Raw genomic sequence first — 20,174 nt, 5'->3', positions numbered from 1 at the left:
GCTGTTGCTTAAGGGGTATAGACTTTCAATTTTACAAGATGAAAAGAGTCCTGGAGATAAATGGTGGTGATGACAGCAAACGTTATGAATATATTTAATACACTGAAATATACACCTAAGAATGGCTAAGATGCTACATTTTATGTTACATGTACTTTACCACAATACAAAAAACTAAAGAAAAAAAAAGATGTCCAATAAAGAAACAGTACTTTTTATTACCAATGCCCAATCTGCTTAGAGAGATGAGCATGCAACATGGAGGGAGGGGCTTGGAAAGGTTGTGAAAGGAGGTGGCCTACATCAGGGTTGGGCTTTGAAAGATGGTCAGGAATTTGGTAAGCAGAGTTGACCAGGATGGCAGAAGGGACCAGAGCTTGTTACAGAACAGTGAACTACTGAAGAAGCTCTAGCAGCAACTTGAGATCTGGAACCCACTCCACAGTTGTGAATGAAAGCACTTACCCACCTTTTAGAATGTATTTATTTAATATTTAGGTACTGGAGTTATCTTTTATGAGTTTACAATTCCACCCCATCAAGCCCTAATCATTTACTGACAGGAGATTTCTAAAGATATCATCTTGAAACCTTGTTTATCCATATTCGTGATTGAATATCAGTGTTTAATCTGTAACAGAACAGAGTCCAGGGTCTACTGTAGTATCCTAAACATAGTAGTTACTCAAATGTTGTTAGTATAACAAATACCTGTTTCTTAGATTTGGAAATTGAAGATGAATTTTTTTCTCATCAAGTGAATATCCAATACTACCTTCAAATGAGTAAAAGTGAGTTTATTCTATTCTTTGGTTCCTCCTCTTTGATTATTAAAAAGGGAAACACTCCTCTCAAAAATGCATGAGTTGGGGCTTCCCTGGTGGTGCAGTGGTTGAGAGTCCGCCTGCCGATGCAGGGGATACAGGTTCGTGCCCCGGTCCGGGAAGATCCCACATGCCACGGAGCAGCTGGGCCCATGAGCCATGGCCACTGAGCCTGCGCGTCCGGAGCCTGTGCTCCGCAACGGGAGAGGCCACAACAGTGAGAGGCTCGCGTACCGCAAAAAAAAAAAAAAAAAAAAAAAGCATAAGTTGAATCTAATCATGAGGAAACAATCAGATAAACCCAAATTGAGAGACATTATATAAAATAAATAACCTGAACTCAAAAATGTCAATGTATGAAAGACAAAGAGAAGTTGAGAAAGTGCTCCAGATTAAAGGATACTAAAGAGACATGATTTCCAAATGTAGTCAGTGATGCTGAAGTGGGAGGTGGGGTGGGCTGGAACGTGGAGGAAATGTACTACAAAGGCCATTTCTTGGACAACTGGACAATTTGAATATGGATGGTTTATTAGATAATAATGTTGCATCACTGTTAAATCCCCTGATTGGAATAATTGTATTGTGGTTATATTAGTGAACGTCCTTGGTCTCAGGAAATAACATGCTGACACAGGGGTAAAGGATCATATCTACAACTTGCTTTCAAATTATCTAGCGAGAGATAGATACAGAGAGAAAGTAACATATGCAAAACGTTAATGACTCTAGGTGGGAAAGGATAAAAAATTGTTCAGTGTATTATTTTTGCTAAACTTCTATATGTTTAAAACTTTTTCAAAGTACAAAGTTAAAAAAAAATTAAAGGGACTTCCCTGGTGGTGCAGTGGTTAAGACTCCACACTCCCAATACAGGGGGCCTGGGTTCAATCCCTGGTCAGGGAACTAGATCCCACGTGCATGCCGCAACTAACAGTTCACGTGCCACAACGAAGGAGTCCATGTGCCACAACTAAGGAGCCCACCTGCCACAACTAAGACCTGGTGCAACAAAATTTAAAAAAAATTAAAAAGAAAATACTAACAAAACTATAAAACATAACACATTTGAAATTGACAGAGGGTAAAATAATGGTAATGTATATAATAACCCACTAGCACATTAAACTTCACTCTAACAGAGGGACTGAGAAGGAAAGAAATGCAATAGGTTAGATTTGGCCCTATGAGTCTCACTTTAACTTCTCTAGGATTTTGAGGACAGGAAGGGAAAAGAAGTCTATTGGGGGCCTCTTTGACCTAGTATTTCAGTTGCCATTCAAAAGAAATCTTGTATGCATATGGAAGAATAAAGATCTATAAAGAGCTAAATAAATTTGGACATACAAACACAAAAAGCACAGAGACTTGCCTTACCAGATTTTAAGATATGCTACAGGGGCTTCCCTGGTGGCGCAGTGGTTGAGAGTCCGCCTGCCGATGCAGGGCACACTGGTTTGTGCCCTGGTCAGGGAAGATCCCACATGCCGCAGAGCGGCTGGGCCCGTAAGCCATGGCTGCTGAGTCTGCGCGTCCGGAGCCTGTGCTCCGCAAGGGGAGAGGCCACAACAGTGAGCAGCCCGTGTACCGCAAGAAAAAAAAAAAATCTTCCAACAAACAAAAGTCCAGGACCAGGTGGCTTCACAGGTGAATTCTATCAAACATCTAGAGAAGAGCTAACACCTATCCTTCTCAAAATCTTCCAAAACTTGCAGAGGAAGGAACATTCCCAAACTCATTCTATGAAGCCACCATCACCCTAATACCAAAACCAGACAAAGATACTACAAAAAAAGAAAATTAAAGACCAATATCGCTGATGAATATAGATGCAAAAATCCTCAACAAAATACTAGCAAACAGAATCCAACAACACATTAAAAGGATCATACACCATGATCAAGTGGGATTCATCCCAGGGATGCAAGGATTCTTCAGTATACGCAAATCAATCAATGTGATACACCATATTAACAAATTGAAGAATAAAACCCATATGATCATCTCAATAGATGCAGAAAAAGCTTTTGACAAAATTCAACACCCATTTATGATAAAAACTCTCCAGGAAGTGGGCATAGAGGGAACCTACCTCAACATAATAAAGGCCGTATATGACAAACCCAGAGCAAATATCATTCTCAATGGTGAAAAACTGAAAGCATTTGCTCTAAGATCAGAAACAAGAAAAGGATGTCCACTCTCACTATGATTCAACATAGTTTTGGAAGTCCTAGCCACAGCAATCAGAGAAGAAAAAGAAATAAGAGGAATACAAATTCAAAAAGAAGAAGTAAAACTGTCACTGTTTGCAGATGACATGATACTGTACATACAGAATCCTAAAGATGCTACTAGAGCTAATCAATGAATTTGGTAAAGTTGCAAGATACAAAATTAATGCACAGAAATCTCTTGCATTCCTATACACTAATGATGAAAAATCTGAAAGAGAAATTAAGGAAACACTCCCATTTACCACTGCAACAAAAAGAATAAAATACCTAGAAATAAACCTACCTATGGAGACAAAAGACCTGTATGCAGAAAACTATAAGACACTAATGAAAGAAATTAAAGATGATACCAACAGATGGAGAGATATACCATGTTCTTGGATTGGAAGAATCAATATTGTGAAAATGACTATATGACCCAAAGCAATCTACAGATTCAATGCAATCCCTATCAAATTACCAGTAGCATTTTTATGGAACTAGAACAAAAAATCTTAAAATTTGTATGGAGACACAAAAGACCCCGAATAGCCAAAGCAGTCTTGAGGGAAAAAAACGGAACTGGAGGAATCAAACTCCCTGACTTCAGACTATACTACAAAGGTACAGTAGTCAAGACAATATGGTACTGGCACAAAAACAGAAATATAGATCAACGGAATAGGCTAGAAAGCCCAGAGATAAACCCACGCTCCTATGGTCAACTAATCTATGACAAAGGAGGCAAGGATATACAATGGAGAGAAGACAGTCTCTTCAATAAGTGGTGCTGGGAAAACTGGACAGCTACATGTACAAGAATGAAATTAGAACACTCCGTAACACCATACACAAAAATAAACTCAAAATGTATTAGAGACTTAAATGTAAGACCGGACACTATAAAACTCTTAGAGGAAAACATAGGAAGAACACTCTTTGACATAAATCATAGCAAGATCTTTTTTGATCCACCTCCTAGAGTAATGGAAATAAAAACAAAAGTAAACAAATGGGACCTAATGAAACTTAAAAGCTTTTGCACAAAAAGGAAACCATAAATAAGACGAAAAGACAACCCTCAGAATGGGAGAAAATATTTGCAAATGAATCAACGGACAAAGGATTAATCTCCAAAATATATAAACAGCTCATGCAGCTCAATAGTAAAAAAACAAACAACCTAATCCAAAAATGGGCAGAAGACCTAAATAGACATGTCTCCACAAAGACATACAGATGGCCAAGAAGCACATGAAAAGCTGCTCAACATCACTAATTATTAGAGAAATGCAAATCAAAACTACAATGAGGTATCACCTCACACCAGTCAGAATGGCCATTATCAGGAAATCTACAAGCAACAAATGCTGGAGAGGGTGTGGAGAAAAGGGAACCCTCTTGCACTGTTGGTGGGAATGTAAATCGATACAGCCACTATGGAGAACAGTATGGAGGTTCCTTAAAAAACTAAAAATAGAATTACCATATGATCCAGCAATCTCACTACTGGGCATATACCCTGAGAAAACCATAATTCAAAAAGACACATGCACCCCAATATTCATTGCAGCACTATTTACAATAGCCAGGTCATGGAAGCAACCTAAATGCCCACTGACAGATGAATGGATAAAGAAGATGTGGTACATATATACAATGGAATATTACTCAGCCATAAAAAGGAACGAAATTGGGTCATTTGTTGAGAGGTGGATGGATCTAGAGACTGTTATACAGAGTGAAGTAAGTCAGAAAGAGAAAAACCAATATTGTATATTAACGCATATATGTAGAACCTAGAAATATGGTACAGGTGAACCAGTTTGCAGGGCAGAAATTGAGACAGAGATGTAGAGAATAAACATATGAACACCAAGGTGGAAAGCGGCGGGGCAGTGGCAGTGGTGGTGTGATGAATTGGGCGATTGGGATTGACATGTATACACTGATGTGTATGAAATTGATGACTAATAAGAACCTGCTGTATAAAAAAATAAATAAAATAAAATTCAAACATAAAAAGAAATTGTAAACAAAGTTCAGAAGACGGAGAAAGGACTGGAAGATGTGCTGTCCAAGCTGACAAGGGATTTATAGCTAAAATATAACAAGAACAACTATGAATTAACAAGGAAAAAGGAAACCCATTAGAAAAATGGGCAAAGGATACAGAGACATAATTCACAGATTGGAGAATCCCCAAAAGATAACGTGTGCGTAAAGCGATGCTCAAACTTATTAGAAATCAGAGAAATGCAAGTTTGCTACCATCAGAATGGCAGATAGGTGGGTAGCACCGAGTATTTAGTAGAATGCAGGAAACCCTGTGCATTGTTGGTGGAGTAATTTTTAATTCCTACCTCACATTCCACATGCAATCCTTCAGTGAATCCTGTTTCTGTTTCTACCCTTGCCTATGCCTCCCCACTGTTTGTTCTTCTAACTGTATCTGGAATGAGCCTTTTAAAACATAAGCCAGATCACATCCATCCTGTGCTCAACACGCTCTAGTTACCTCCCATCACAGAGTAAAGCCAAATTCTCTACCTAACAAGTCTCCAGCTGTGGTAGGCAGAAGAACGGTCCCCAAAGAAGTCCACATCCTAATCCCCACAACCTGTGAATGTTCTGTTACATGGCAAGGGGGCATTAAGGTTGCCAATCAACCTACCTTGAGGTGGGGAGATAACTCTGGGCTAATTGGTGGCTACGAATATAATCACAAGGGTCTTTATAAGTGAGGTAGAGGGGAATTCCCTGGCAGTCCAGTGGTTAGGACTTGGCACTCTCACTGCCAAGGGCCTGGGTTCGATCCCTGGTTGGGGAACTAAGATCTCAGAAGCCACTCAGTGCAGCAAAAAAAGAAGAAAAAGTAAAGGAGAGACAGGAATGTCACTGTTAGAGTGATGACTGGCCATCGCTGGCTTTGAAGATAGAAGGGGACCACAGGCTCATAAGCAAAGCGGGCAGCCTGTAGCAGCTGGAAAGGCAAGAAAAACAGATGCTCCCCTAGAACCTCCAGAAGGAATGCAGCCCTGCTGACATCTCAGTATTAGCCCAGTGAGATCCATTTTGGATTCTAACCTCCAGGACTGTAAGATAATAAATTGGTGTTGCTTAAAGCTACCACATTTGGGTCAAACTGTTACAGCAGCAATAGGAAACAGACACACCAGTAACATTCTGTCATTCCAAGCTCTTCTCCTCTCCACTCTGCCCCCCCGCCCCATGACCTCATTACTGTTCCTCCAGCACATGCTTCAGGGACCTCTTCTGCTTCATGGCCCAGGCACTGACAGTTCCCTCAGGCTGAAGCAATTTCTGAATTGCAAACCACTTCTGATGGGGATGATTAGTGGAGCTAGTTGACTTCTGCTTCTGTCCAGGATGCAGTAACATGGACCAGATTTATCCCCATGCCTTAAACATCTTAAAAACAGACAAAACACATGAAGCAATGGTTTTTAGATACTGGACGATAGGTAGTACAGGAGAGTGATCCCTAAGAGAAAGGAGATAAGGTTAAGTCCTGAGTGCTCAGTGCCTGGAAATTTTAGGCTTCAGCACAAGGAAGGGGAATCCAGATTGAGTCTGGTCACTTCAGTGAACTGTGAAGACAGACTTCAGAGTTTGCAGAGGCCAAGATGGCTAGAATTTGTGGAGAGAGGGGAGAGGTGCAGTGAGAGAGCGAGCTCCAGAGATCTGCAGAAGATTCCCCACAATTCTTTGGCTGAATACTGATCAGTGTATGTGTGTAAAAAAAACTATTGAGCCCTGGGGACAAAAACACCAAAAAGGAGAAGGCAGAATAGTACTTAGAGCCTACACAGGGCCAAGAATAGAGTTCTCACCAGTCAGAGTAGAAAGAACTCTTAATACACTGGACATTGAATAGAGTCCTCAGAAAGGTATTGCCTCAGTAATGGGGTCAAATTAGCCCTAAATAAAGACTATTTTGGACCTAGCAAAGCTTAAAAGTAAGCTTCTAAAGCAGGTCTGTCCAACAGGACTTTTTGCAATGATGGAAATATCCTATATGGATGTCTAATATAGTAGCCACCAGCCACGTGTGGATGTTGGCAGGCGAGAATTCTACTACTGAACGACCGATGCAAGCTGGATGCTGGAATTTGAAATATACAGAATACAGATGAGGAACTAAACTTTAAATTTTATTTAATTTTATTAATACAAATTCAAATAGCCATATGTAGCTAGTGGTTACTATTTTCAACAGGGTAGCTCTAAAGGATCAAACTGTTTCCAAGTAAACTTACTGCATCTCAGAACAAAGCCTAAATATATTTAAAGAAAAACCAAAACCAAGACCTCCAGAACCCATCAATGTCAAATCTGCAACGTCTGGCAGCCAATAAAACCTCACCAGGCGGGCTTCCCTGGTGGTGCAGTGGTTGAGAATCTGCCTGCCAATGCAAGGGACACGGGTTCGAGCCCTGGTCTGGGAAGATCCCACATGCTGTGGAGCAACTAGGCCCATGTGCCACAACTACTGAGCCTACGCGTCTGGAGCTTGTGCTCCGCAACAAGAGAGGCCGCGACAGGGAGAGGCCCGCGCACCGCGATGAAGAGTGGCCCCCGCTCGCCACAACTAGAGAAAGTCCTTGCACGGAAATGAAGACCCAACACAGCCAAAAATAAATAAATAATTTTAAAAAAACCTCACCAGGCATGAAAACAAGCAGAAGAATGTGATGCATAACCAGAAGGAAAAAAAATCAGTTAATAGAAACAATGCCAAGAATGAGACAGATTATAGAATATACAACAGCTATTTTAAATATATTCCATATTTCCCAAAGCATGGGCATGATGAAGTGAGAAATGAAAGACATTTTAAAAAAATCAAACTGGAATCCAGAGATGAAAAATACAAATCGGACATGAAAAATATCGTGGATGGGAGTAACACTGCCAAAGGAAAGAACAGTGAGCTTGAAAATATATCAATACAAACTATCCAATTAAAAAAAAATGAACAGAGCATCAGTTAGCTGCAGAACAGCAAAAAGCAGCTTAACATGTGTATAATTTCTTTTTAAGGGGACCAGGGAGGTACCGAGGAAGAAAAAAGGTGAAACAGAGGTTTTAGTAGCGAAGCTTGTGAAATGATGGAGAAACCCGATCTTAAACTTGCACAGGAGTATTACAAGAGAGAGAGCTCAGGTGCTATAAAAGGATTAGGTGGGGCAGGATGGAGCACTCAGCACTCTTTGTGTTTCCACAGAGGAAAGAAAACTTTCAGTTTCTTGGGCTGAGGGAGGAAGTCAACAGCCCTTGATAAGAAAAGAAATGAAACTCTTCACGCCCTGGTCTGGCTTTAAAATGATCTTTTCCCTACAGTCTTTCCAAAGACTCTTTAGTAACGTCTAGGTGGCATACATAAATGCTTAAACTCTTCTAATTTTTTCCCTAAAGGAAGTACTTTCCTACCTCCTATATTAACAACCCCCTTCTCCCCACAAGCCTTCAACTCCATCTTAGAGTTCTGAGGTTTGTACATTTTTCCCCATTTCTTTTCAATAATGCTAGATCATGAGAACATTTTATTCAAAATAATCTTAGTATTTTAAGAGGAAATGAGATTATACTTTGTTTTCCCTAAAATAACTTTTCAGGATGGTCTTTGAGAGCTCATGCTTCTTTGTAACTTATTTTATCAGTTAGGTGTAATTATATTTCACAGGAAATGTATCTCTTGGGACCTCTGACTTCTTTATCTAAAATAACAGGGACACGATTTAATTTTTTAGTATCTAGCTATACTTACAAAGTATATGATATCTGAAAATATTGCTACAAAATATGAGAAAATGTACTGGCACAAATAACAAATAAAATGTACTGGCATAAAAAAATCAGAGCAGAGATTGGAAAAACATATGGCACATATTTAAATGCAGTTCTGTGAAATTCGTTCTAACGTAAAGTTTATTTATGCCTGTCAAAATACATTGTGGGAAAAAAATGGGTACTCATCTGGCAAAAACAGGAACTGTTAGTGTCTTCAAATGTGAGATTACTTTTGAAATACACAGGCGAATACTATACCAAGATCATCAGAGAACAGCTATGAAAACCTAGTTTATCTATTTCATCTGTAGGAAAAGACAGGGAGATAAAGCCACCATTAGAGTTCAGAAGCCCTTGGGTTACTTAAGAAAAGTGGAACATGTTAAACATTAAGAAATGTTAAAAAGACAATATTTCTTTTCCAGCTGAGCTCCAAAAATTTGTCAGAATAATGCAATTCTCATTTTTTCCCTAAAAAGTTCATTTCTTCATTTTTAGGTAATGTGGTCAATATTAACATACTTGGATGGCCAAAAATAATATTACACCTGGTTAACTTAAATGAGTGTTCCCAGGCTGAAGGCTCCTAATTGAGAGGACAAGTTTAAACGGTATTAAACAGGAGCAGAATCTGTACAATATTAAATATCAAGTGATATTTCTTTTTTTTGTTAACCATGATCAGTTTTTCTTCAAAGGGGACTTGGAGAAGGCCTGGCTTGTGGAGAAGGCATACCGGTCAGGAACCTGCGCTGTCATCCCTAATTCTGTCACTCCCAGATTCAACCCAGACTGGATGGTGCTGGGCGGACGGGGCTCGGGGTCCGCAGGCTCCCCAGACTGCAGGCTGCGGGCGCTCACCCCAACAGGACGGTCTCTCCCCCGAGGCTGCAAGCAGCAGCACCCGACCCGGGAGGCTCCCCGCAAGTAGGCCCCTGACTGCGGACCGAGAGCGCACCACCCTCCCAGCGCCCAAGAGCAACTCTGCGGAGTAACGAATTCACTGAACGTGGGTCCAGAATGATACTCGATCCCTGGGGAAAATAGCACAAAAAAGCGGCAGCAAAGCAGCAGGTGTCCCTGAGCTAACTGAAGGCAGCTGGAGGGAATGGAGCCCCGCGCATGCGCATTCCACTCAGGTGCGGTCGCCGCCCCCAGGGAGTAAGGAAAAAGTCTTGGAAAAGGGGAAAGCTGCTGGTTACTAGGAGACGGGACTCTCGGAGGGGTCGTCTAGACGCTGCGTGGGCGTGCGCCTGCGCGGCGCGGATGGACCAGGAAGAGGCCTTATCCTCAAGCGCCCTGTAAGGCTGACAGGAGGACGTACGCGTCGCTACGTGCGTGGGTGCGCGCGGGCGGCTTGTAGTCCCCGCGAGAGGGAGGGTCGAGCCAGGTACGCGTGCGCACAGGGACTTGGGGGGCGTTGGACGGTAGCGGAGCGAAGGCGCCGGGTAGGTGGAGGAGGAGTCCCCTCAGGTACAGAGCGTGAAGGCGGGGCCGATGGCGGCGCAGGCCGGCACTAACCACCCCCTCCTCCTTCCCGCCGGGTCCCGCCTCCCTCCGACCCCCGGGGCGGGGCCAGGTCGATTTGGGATGGGAGGGGAGAGGAAAGGGGCGGAGGATGGAGACCTCGAGGGACCTGGATCCCTGACGGAGGCGGAGTCCTGGCAGTCGCCAGGATGAGCTCCGGAGAGGACGGCAGGCCGAGAAGTCTGGGGAGGGACCCGCAGCCCCAGGTAGAAGCGCGGGGATGCGCCGTGTTGGGGTAAAAAGCATCTCGTGGGCCAGAAGGCCTCTGAGAGGGCAGCTGCAGGGGGCGGGTGTGGCGGGTGTTAGGGGCTGAGGGCGACCCCTGAGGTGGGTATTGGCTGCTGGAGCCGCTGTTAGGGGCGGTAGCGGGCGGAGTTGCGGTCCAGGGAAACCTGCCAGGAGCAAACTTTGCCCCTGTTGTCGTTTCTCGGGAGCTTAGGGTTGAGCCCAGTTCCTATGGTGACCGCCTCGCTGTCTACCGCGGCTCTCCGCTTGGTCGTTGCGGGGACTGTTCTGTTTAGAAACGCTCTGGAGTGGAGCTGAGGAATTTGGAAGCCAGAGATTTGGAAGTTCAACCTGGCTCTTCCTGACTCCCAGCCTCTCACTTCTAAGCCACTTTATAGACTTGGCGAGGTGAAGGGCCAAGATTATGTAGGCAATTGCATGAAAATGTCATATAATTACAGTAGAAATTATACACCAGAAAGACAGGGTACGGTGGCTTTCCTTTGAAAAAGTACTTGAGGTTTAAATTGAATAACTCTGCGGCGATCAGGAAGCTGATACCTAAACACGCATAGGAATACATTTTTTTTTCTTTAAATAAAGTCAAAGATAGCGATTTCAGGAAACGTTGCACAGATGACACAGGGTCTCTGTTTGTTTTCCTTTTTCCACTTCAGGCCATTATATCTCACGATATTCGTTGTTTTAAATTTCCTCTAGTGGTTTTCAAAATTTCAAGCACACTTTTTTTGTGTTTTTTCCTAACCTGTAAGGAAATAAATAGAAGAATAATCGGGTTGCAACTAGAAGAAAATAGTTTAGTTATAACTATGAAAGGAAAGTGTTACATTATTCAGATCTGCCTCCAGGATAAAACTGATTTTTGTTTGTATGTTAATTGATGAATGAACTAAGCCATTTAGTCTTAATTAGTGAGTAATAACTAGGAAGATACATTAATGATATATTTATTTTAAACAGTATACACTTTAGCATTATTTTTTTTATTTTTATTTTTTTGCGGTAGGCGGGCCTCTCACTGTTGTGGCCTCTCCCCTTGCGGAGCACAGGCTCCGGAGCACAGGCTCAGTGGCCATGGCTCACGGGCCCAGCCGCTCCGCGGCATGTGGGATCTTCCCAGACCGGGGCACGAACCCGTGTCCCCTGCATCGGCAGGCGGACTCTCAACCACTGCGCCACCAGGGAAGCCCCACTTTAGCATTATTTAATGGCAGCTTCCAAAATAAATCTTGTTTACCTTCTGAAAAAAAATCACTGCTTATGGCCCAACAGATGTAGACGTTCTCTGGCCTCTCTGTCTTCTTCTTCAGGTGCTTCTTTTTCCGTTTGTTTTAGGATCATTTGCTTTTAAAAGTACTCCACATACAGAGGCAGTTAGAGCAGGTGTTGTTATTCATTCCCTTTTCCCATCACACGCTCCTCCTTGTCCCCTTTCATGACTTCTGTGATAGCCACTTCCTTGCTTTTCCTTGTAGTTTCACCATCTTTGTATGTGACCATGCACTTCCTAGTTTGGCTTGTTTTTGAACTTTATGTAGATGAGATTGTACTAAGTTTTCCTTTGTATTTTGCTTCATTACTCAACATTGTTTTTAAGATTGATCCTTTTTATTGCTTGTAGTTAGTTTGTTGTGTGGTGTTCCATTGTAAGAGTATACCACAATTTACCTACTGTTGGTGGACACTAGGGTTTCTGTGTTTTTTGGTAAATATGAGGAACACTGCTGTGAATTTTCTTGTACACATACCCCATGATAATCTCTTGAAGTGTGCTGGTTAGTAAGGTAGTTCTATTTGTCTTAGTTATGCTGTTTATGTCAGTCTATATTAAATTCCTTTGGTTCTGAAAAACCTCTTGACAACTACTCTTTGACCCCCTTCTTATGTTTCCAAGAGGAACTGATAAATGATTCTTCTCCTAAGGCCACTGTTTTATGCTCCTTAAAAAGGGCAAGTTATTTCTTTACAGTACAGTCTGGATTGAAGAGAACCGAGGAGCTTGGGTTTGGGTGGAATGACTGGAGAGATTATTTCTTTTTAAGAAAGGTTAAACAAGTGACCTTACTGTTTTGTTTGAAGTGAATTCCCAAAACATTTATTCACTTATTTTTTTATAAATACAGAACCCACCTCAAAATTATTCATAAAATTTTATGTGGTTTTCTACATCCTTCTGTTAGTGAAGCTATTCCCTCCTACTTCAAAGTGTCTTTCAGTCTAAACATTTGGAGACAATCTTCTAAAAAGAAAACAAGTTGACCTTTTGTGGAACCAGATTTCAAAATCCTATATAAGATACTCCAGTATTTTCAATTATTCTATCAAAATATTCAATAGATGTTTGTTGAGCACATACTATGTTTTGCTCAGCACTGATGATACTTTTTAGCATGTGATCTTAACTCCTGTTTCACTGAAAAATTAAAATTCTGCCAGGCAGGAACTTCTTCAGATTTCTACCCCTTCTTATCTAAATCGTCACCTGACCTTGCTTTTTTCTGTCTTGTCTCAAAGGACAGTGCACACCTTTTACCTGGGTTTCCTCTTACTAGCTTATTGGCCTTTCTCCTTAAGTTAACATTAACCCATGTCTTAGGAATCGTCATTGTGTTTATACTGTAAGAATTCTTAACCTGGAGTACAAGAAATTTGGGGAGTTCTTGAACCCCCTGGAATTGTTTGTAAAGTTTTGTATGTGTTTGCATTTTCCTGCGGTAACGACCTAGGGCTTTTGCTTAATTCTGAAAGGGGTCCTTGACATAGAGGAAATTAAGAAGCTAGTTTTTCTCCTCTTCTGTTGGCCCTTCAACAACCCTGGTCTTTTCCCAAATTTTGTTCTACCTTTCTTCTCACAATCATGCTTTGTAAAAGAAATCTACATTTTCTATTTCTTTTTCTTTACTACTCATTCATTTGTTAGTCCTCCTACCATTGAAACTACCTTGTTTGAATCATCAAAATTCATTATTTGGGAAATGTTTTATTGAGTACCAACTTTGTGCTGGGCACTCTTCTAGGCATTAGGAATATAACAGTGACTGGACAAGAGCCTAGATCACTTGGAGCTTACATTTGGTGGGGGGTGACAAACAATAAACAAATGAAGAAATAAGTAATGTAATTCTAAATAGTGTTCAGTGCGATAACCTAATGGGTGATTGAGTAGGAGAGAGGCTACTTTAGGTAAGAGGTTGGGGAGGACCCTCTGATATTTCAGCCAAATTGCCAAGGGTAAGAAGGAGCCATTCATGTCAAGGGCTTGGGGGTGAGAATGTTCCTGACAGAGGGAAAGCAAGGGAGGGGGTCTCAGAGTGGAATGAGATTGGCACAGCAGAGGAACAGAAAGAAAACCAATAAAGCTGGGGGGTGAACAAAGAAGAGAGTAGTAGGTCTATTTAGGGAAGTGAAGGCAGGGGCCAAATCATGTAGGACCTTAAAAAGTTTGACTTTTTTAAGAAAATTGAAATCGTATCAAGTATCTCTTCCAACCACAATGCTATGAGACTACATATCAATTACAGGAAAAAAAACTGTAAGAAATACAAACGCATGGAGGCTAAACAATGCACTACTAAATAACCAAGAGATCACTGCAGAAACCAAAGAGGAAATCAAAAAAATACCTAGAAACAAATGACAATGAAAACACAACAACCCAAAACCTATGGGAGGCAGCAAAAGCAGTTCTAAGAGGGAAGTTTATAGCAATACAATCCTACCTCAAGAAACAAGAAACATCTCAAGTAAACAACCTAACCTTACACCTAGAGCAATTAGAGAAAGAAGAACAAAAAAACCCCCAAATGGGCTTCCCTGGTGGCACAGTGGTTGGGAGTCCGCCTGCCGATGCGGGGAGCACGGGTTCGTGTCCCGGTCCGGGAGGATCCCGTGTGCCGTGGAGCGGCTGGGCCAGTGGGCCATGGCCGCTGGGCCTGCGTGCCCGGAGCCTGTGCTCCGCAATGGGGAGGCCGCAGCGGTGGGAGGCCCACGTACCGCAAAAAAAAACCCAAAAAACAAAAAAACCCAAAGTTAGCAGAAGGAAAGAAATCATAAAGATCAGATCAGAAATAAATGAATAAGAAATGAAGGAATCAGGAGCAAAGATCAGTAAAACTAAAAGATGGTTCTTTGAGGAGATAAACAAAATTGATAAAACATTAGCCAGACTCATCAAGAAAAAGAGGGAGAGGACTCAAATCAATAGAATTAGAAATGAAAAAGGAGAAGTTACAACAGACACTGCAGAAATACAAAGCATCCTAAGAGACTACTACAAGCAACTGTATGCCAGTAAAATGGACAACCTGGAAGAAATGGACAAACTCTTAGAAATGTATAGCCTTTTAAGACTGAACCAGGAAAAAATAGAAAATATGAACAGACCAAACACAAGTAATGAAACTGAAACTGTGATTTAAAATCTTCCAACAAACAAAAGCCCAGGACCAGATGGCTTCACAGGTGCATTCTATCAAACATTTAGAGAAGAGCTAACACCTATCCTTCTCAAACTCTTCCAAAATATAGCAGAGGGAGGAATACTCCCAAACTCATTCTACAAGACCACCATCACCCTGACACCAAAACCAGACAAAGATGTCACAAAAAAAGAAAACTACAGGCCAATATCACTGATGAACATAGATGCAAAAGTTCACAACAAAATACTAGCACACAGAATCCAACAGCACATTAAAAGGTTCATACACCATGATCAAGTGGGGTTTATCCCAGGAATGCAAGAATTCTTCAATATATGCAAATCATTCAATGTGATACACCATATTAACAAACTGAAGGATAAAAACCATATGATAATCTCAATAGATGCAGAAAAAGCTTTTGACAACATTCACCCATTTATGATAAAAACTCTGCAGAAAGTAGGCATAGAGGGAACCTATCTCAACATATAATAAGGCCATATATGACAAACCCACAGTCAACATCATTCTCAATGGTGAAAAACGGAAAGCAATTCCTCTAAGATCAGGAACAAGACAAGGTTGCCCACTCTCAGCACTGTTATTCAACATAATTTTGGAAGTTTTAGCCACAGCAATCAAAGAAGAAAAAGAAATAAAAGGAATCCAAATTGGAAAAGAAGAAGTAAAACTGTCACTGTTTGCAGAAGACATGATACTGTACATAGAGAATCCTAAAAGTGCTACCAGAAAACTACTAGAGCTAATCAATGAATTTGGTAGAGTAGCAGGATACAAAATTAATGCACAGAAATCTCTTGCATTCTTATACACTAATGATGAAGAATCTGAAAGATAAATTAAGGAAACACTTCCATTTACCATTGCAACAAAAAGATAAAATACCTAGGAATAAACCTACCTACGGAGACAAAAGACCTGTATGCAGAAAACTATAAGACACTGATGAAAGAAATTAAAGATGATACATATAGATGGAGAGATATACCATGTTCTTGGATTGGAAGAATCAACATTGTGAAAATGACTATACTACCCAAAGCAATCTACAGATTCAATGCAATCCCTATCAAACCACCAAAGTCATTTTTCACAGAATTAGAACAAAAAATTTCACAATTTGTATGGAAACACAAAAGACCCCGAATAGCCAAAGCAGTCTTTAGAAAGAAAAACAGAGCTGGAGGAGTCAGGCTCCCTGACTTAAGACTATACTACAGAGCTACAGTAATCAAGACAGTATGGTTCTGGCACAAAAACAGAAATAGAGATCAATCGAACAGGATAGAAAGCCCAGAGATAAACCCACACACATATGGTCACCTTATCTTTGATAAAGGAGACAAGACTATGCAGCGGAGAAAAGACAGCCTCTTCAATAAGTGGTGCTGGGAAAACTGGACAGCTACATGTAAAAGAATGAAATTAGAACACTTCCTAACACCATACACAAAAATAAACTCAAAATGGATTAAAGACCTAAATGTAAGGCCAGACACTATAAAACTCTCAGAGGAAAACATAGGCAGAACACTCTATGACATAAATCACAGCAAGATCCTTTTTCTTCTTCTTCTTTTTAAAATTAAGAATAAACCATCAATTTTATTGGGCTCAGACTAAGAATCCATGGGTTTTGAGGATCTCTGTGAATTTGTCAATTTTCTTCTCTTGTTCTTTTTGCCCTGCTTCCATAGCCTCGTGAGCTGCTTCTTTTTCCAGTAGTGGATCTTGGCCTTCTCCTTTCTCTTCTCCTCAGGGGGGCTGTTACTGCCTGGTATTTCCAGCCAACCTGATCAGCCAGGCACCCTAGGTAGGCAAACTTCCACGTAGGCTTCAGACGCACAACCTTAGGGCAGTAGGAACCACCATCCGCTTTTTCTTGTCATAGGGTGGCAGGATCCCATCAAACACCTTGAGGCAGTCCAGAGCGGCCTGGCCTTGCTTGGTCTTATGGGACAGCATGCCTCGCACTGTCTGCCAGAAGATGTGGCTCGGGGCTCAGAAGTGGTAGGGGCTGCGGGAGGGGTTGGTGTTCATCTGCTTGCAGAGGAATGCCAGGTACTTCAACTAGTTTCTATAGAAATTGCCAGAAATGTTGATGCCCTCACAGTGCACAACCACCACCTTTTGACCCAGAAGCACCTGCTTTGCCATAATGGCCACCAGGCAGCCCAGGAGATGGCCTTGGCCGTCGAGAACCAGGACCTGCCCCTCCGCCTTCTTCGGCAACCGCCTCCAAGATCCTTTTTGACCCACCTCCTAGAGAAATGGAAATAAAAACAAAAATAAACAAATGGGACCTAATGAAGCCTAAAAACTTTTGCACAGCAAAGGAAAACAAAAACAAGATGAAAAGACAACCCTCAGAATGGGAGAAAATATTTGCAAATGAAGCAGCTGACAAAAGATTAATCTCCAAAATATACAAGCAGTGCAATATCAAAAAACCAAACAACCCAATCGAAAAATGGGTAGAAGACCTAAATAGACATTTCTCCAAAGAAGAAATACAGATTGCCAAAAAACACATGAAAAGATGCTCAACATCACTAATCATTAGAGACGTGCAAATCAAAACTACAGTGATGTATCACTTCACACTAGTCAGAATGGCCATCATCAAGAAATCTACAAAAAATAAATGCTGGAGAGGGTGTGGAGAAAAGGAACCACCGTCTTGCAGTGTTGGTGGGAATGTAATTTGATACAGCCACTCTGGAGAACAGTATGGAGGTTCCTTGAAAAACTAAAAATAGAACTACCATATGACCCAGCAATCCCACTACTGGGCATATACCCTGAGAAAACCATAATTCAAAAAGAGTCATGTACCACAACATTCATTACAGTACTACTTACAATAGCCAGGACATGGAAGCAACCCAAGTGTCCATTGACAGATGAATGGATAAAGAAGATGTGGCACATATATACAGTGGAATATTACTCAGCCATAAAAAGAAACAAAATTGAGTTATTTGTAGTAAGGTGGATGGGCCTAGAGACTGTCATACAGAGTGAAGTAAGTCAGAAAGAGAAAAACAAATACCATATGCTAACACATATATATGGAATCTAAAAAAAAAAAAAAGGTTTTGAAGAACCTAGGGGCAGGACAGGAATAACTACGCAGACATAGAGAATGGACTTGAGGATGCAGGGACGGGGAAGGGTAAGCTGAGATGAAGTGAGTGGCATGGACATATATACACTACCAAATGTAAAATAGATAGCTACTGGGAAGCAGCTGCATAGCACAGGGAGATCAACTTGGTGTTTTGTGATCACCTAGAGGGGTGGGATAAGGAGGGTGGGAGGGAGAAGCAAGAGGGAGGGGATAAGAGGGTATTCATATGCATATAGCTGATTCACTTTGTTATACAGCAGAAACTAACACAACACTGTAAAGCAATTATACTCCAATAAAGATGTTAAAGAAAAAAAGAAAAAAAATATGAGCTACCTTTGTAGGCTAGAGATTAAAGTAAAAAAAAAATGTTTGACTTTTATTCTGATTGCAGTGGGAAGCCATTGGAGTGTTTTGAGCAGGATCTCATTATTTTAAAATGATTGTTTGGATTTCAGTTTGGAAAACAGGTTGCAGGGAGCAACAGAAGCAAAAAGACCAGTTAGGAGACAATTGCAGTAATCCATGTGGGAGATGATGGTGGCTTGAACCAAGTAGGTGATAATAAAAGTGTACAGAAGTGGATGGATTGGGGATATATTTTGGAGGTAGATCCGAAGGGCTTGTTGATGGATTTGATGAGGTGCAGGAAAAGAGGAAACAAAGACAACGCCTTGGTTTTTGACCTTGATCCCTGCACAAATGACAGTGCCATGTGACATGGGAAAGACCGGGAAGGAGCATGGTGGAGGCAGGGTTGAGAGCAGAAGTGCAGGTGGGGGAATTGAGGTCTGTTTTAACATGTTAAGTTGTGATGGCTTTGGACATCCAATAAACAATATAATGTGTTAAGTGCTCCAGTAGGGATATGTTTATAGTTTGGAGGGAACATGGAAAATATATGCTAAGTCTTTGGGGGGAAGTAGAAGTCAGAAATACTTTTTTGTAGTCCCGTATTCCCTTAGCATACATGTATGTGGCACTAATCATACTGTACTGTAATTTCTGATTTGTTTTGGACTTCCCCTAGATTCATTGAGGCTTGAAATTGTAAGTTTTTTGTTTTCTATTTTTATTTTATTTTATTTATTTTATTTTCACTGCATTGGGTCTTTGTTGCTGTACGTGGGCTTTTCTCTGGTTGCGGTGAGTGGGGGCTACTCTTCATTGCGGTGCGCAGGCTTCTTGTTGTGGTGGCTTCTCTTGTTGGGAACATGGGCTCTAGGTGCGCAGGCTTCAGTAGTTGTGGCACACGGGCTCAGTAGTTGTGGCTCGCGGGCTCTAGAATGCAGTCTCAGTAGTTGTGACGCATGGGCTTAGTTGCTCCACAGCATGTGGGATCTTCCTGGACCAGGGCTCGAACCCGTGTCTCCTGCATTGGCAGGCGGATTCTTAACCCCTGTGCCACCAGGGAAGCCCCTTGAAATTGTAAGTTTTTATTTGTTTTCTATCTTTCTAGCTCCCAAATCTAATATTGGTTCATCCTTAGCCTAGCTGTTTATAAATTTGTTTGGTAAGTGAATAAATGTTACAGTCTGATAGTATGAACTGAAACAGTGATAGTAGCGATGGAAGAAATGTGTTTGAGAGAGATTTTAGTGAAAAGATCAGTAGGATATGACGGCCAATTAAATAAGTTGAGTCAGTGAGAGGAATTAGTAATAATAGTAATTGTAAATAATAATAATATATATAGCAGTTATTATTTATTGCCAGGCACTGTTCTAAGTGCTTTACATATAATAACTCGTTTAATTCTCGCAACAACTCTATGAGGCAAGTACTGTTATCATCCCTGTTTTAGAGATGAGGAAGCCATGGCCAGAGAAGTAACTTGCCTGTGGTCATGCAGCTAAGAAGGGGCAGAACAGGCATTATGAACGGAAGCAGTCTGAGGCTAAAGAACACGCTCTTAACCACTATGCTGTGTTGCTTCCCCATTGAGAATGATTGTGATCCTAGCTTGGGTGTT

General features: G+C 41.3%; 1 pseudogene across 1 annotated transcript; it reads right to left on the bottom strand.

The window, feature by feature from the left end:
• Positions 1-16,686: 16,686 nt before the first annotated feature.
• Positions 16,687-17,646, bottom strand: LOC307064463 (large ribosomal subunit protein uL13-like; annotated as a pseudogene). Its single transcript has one exon. The product of its transcript is annotated as a large ribosomal subunit protein uL13-like (transcript).
• Positions 17,647-20,174: the final 2,528 nt, after the last annotated feature.

The sequence above is a fragment of the Hyperoodon ampullatus genome, assembly GCF_949752795.1.
Source record: "Hyperoodon ampullatus genome assembly, chromosome: 15".
NCBI lineage: Eukaryota > Metazoa > Chordata > Mammalia > Artiodactyla > Ziphiidae > Hyperoodon > Hyperoodon ampullatus.
Note: the sequence above shows the minus strand (reverse complement) of the source record. Positions and strands in the feature narration are given on the sequence as shown.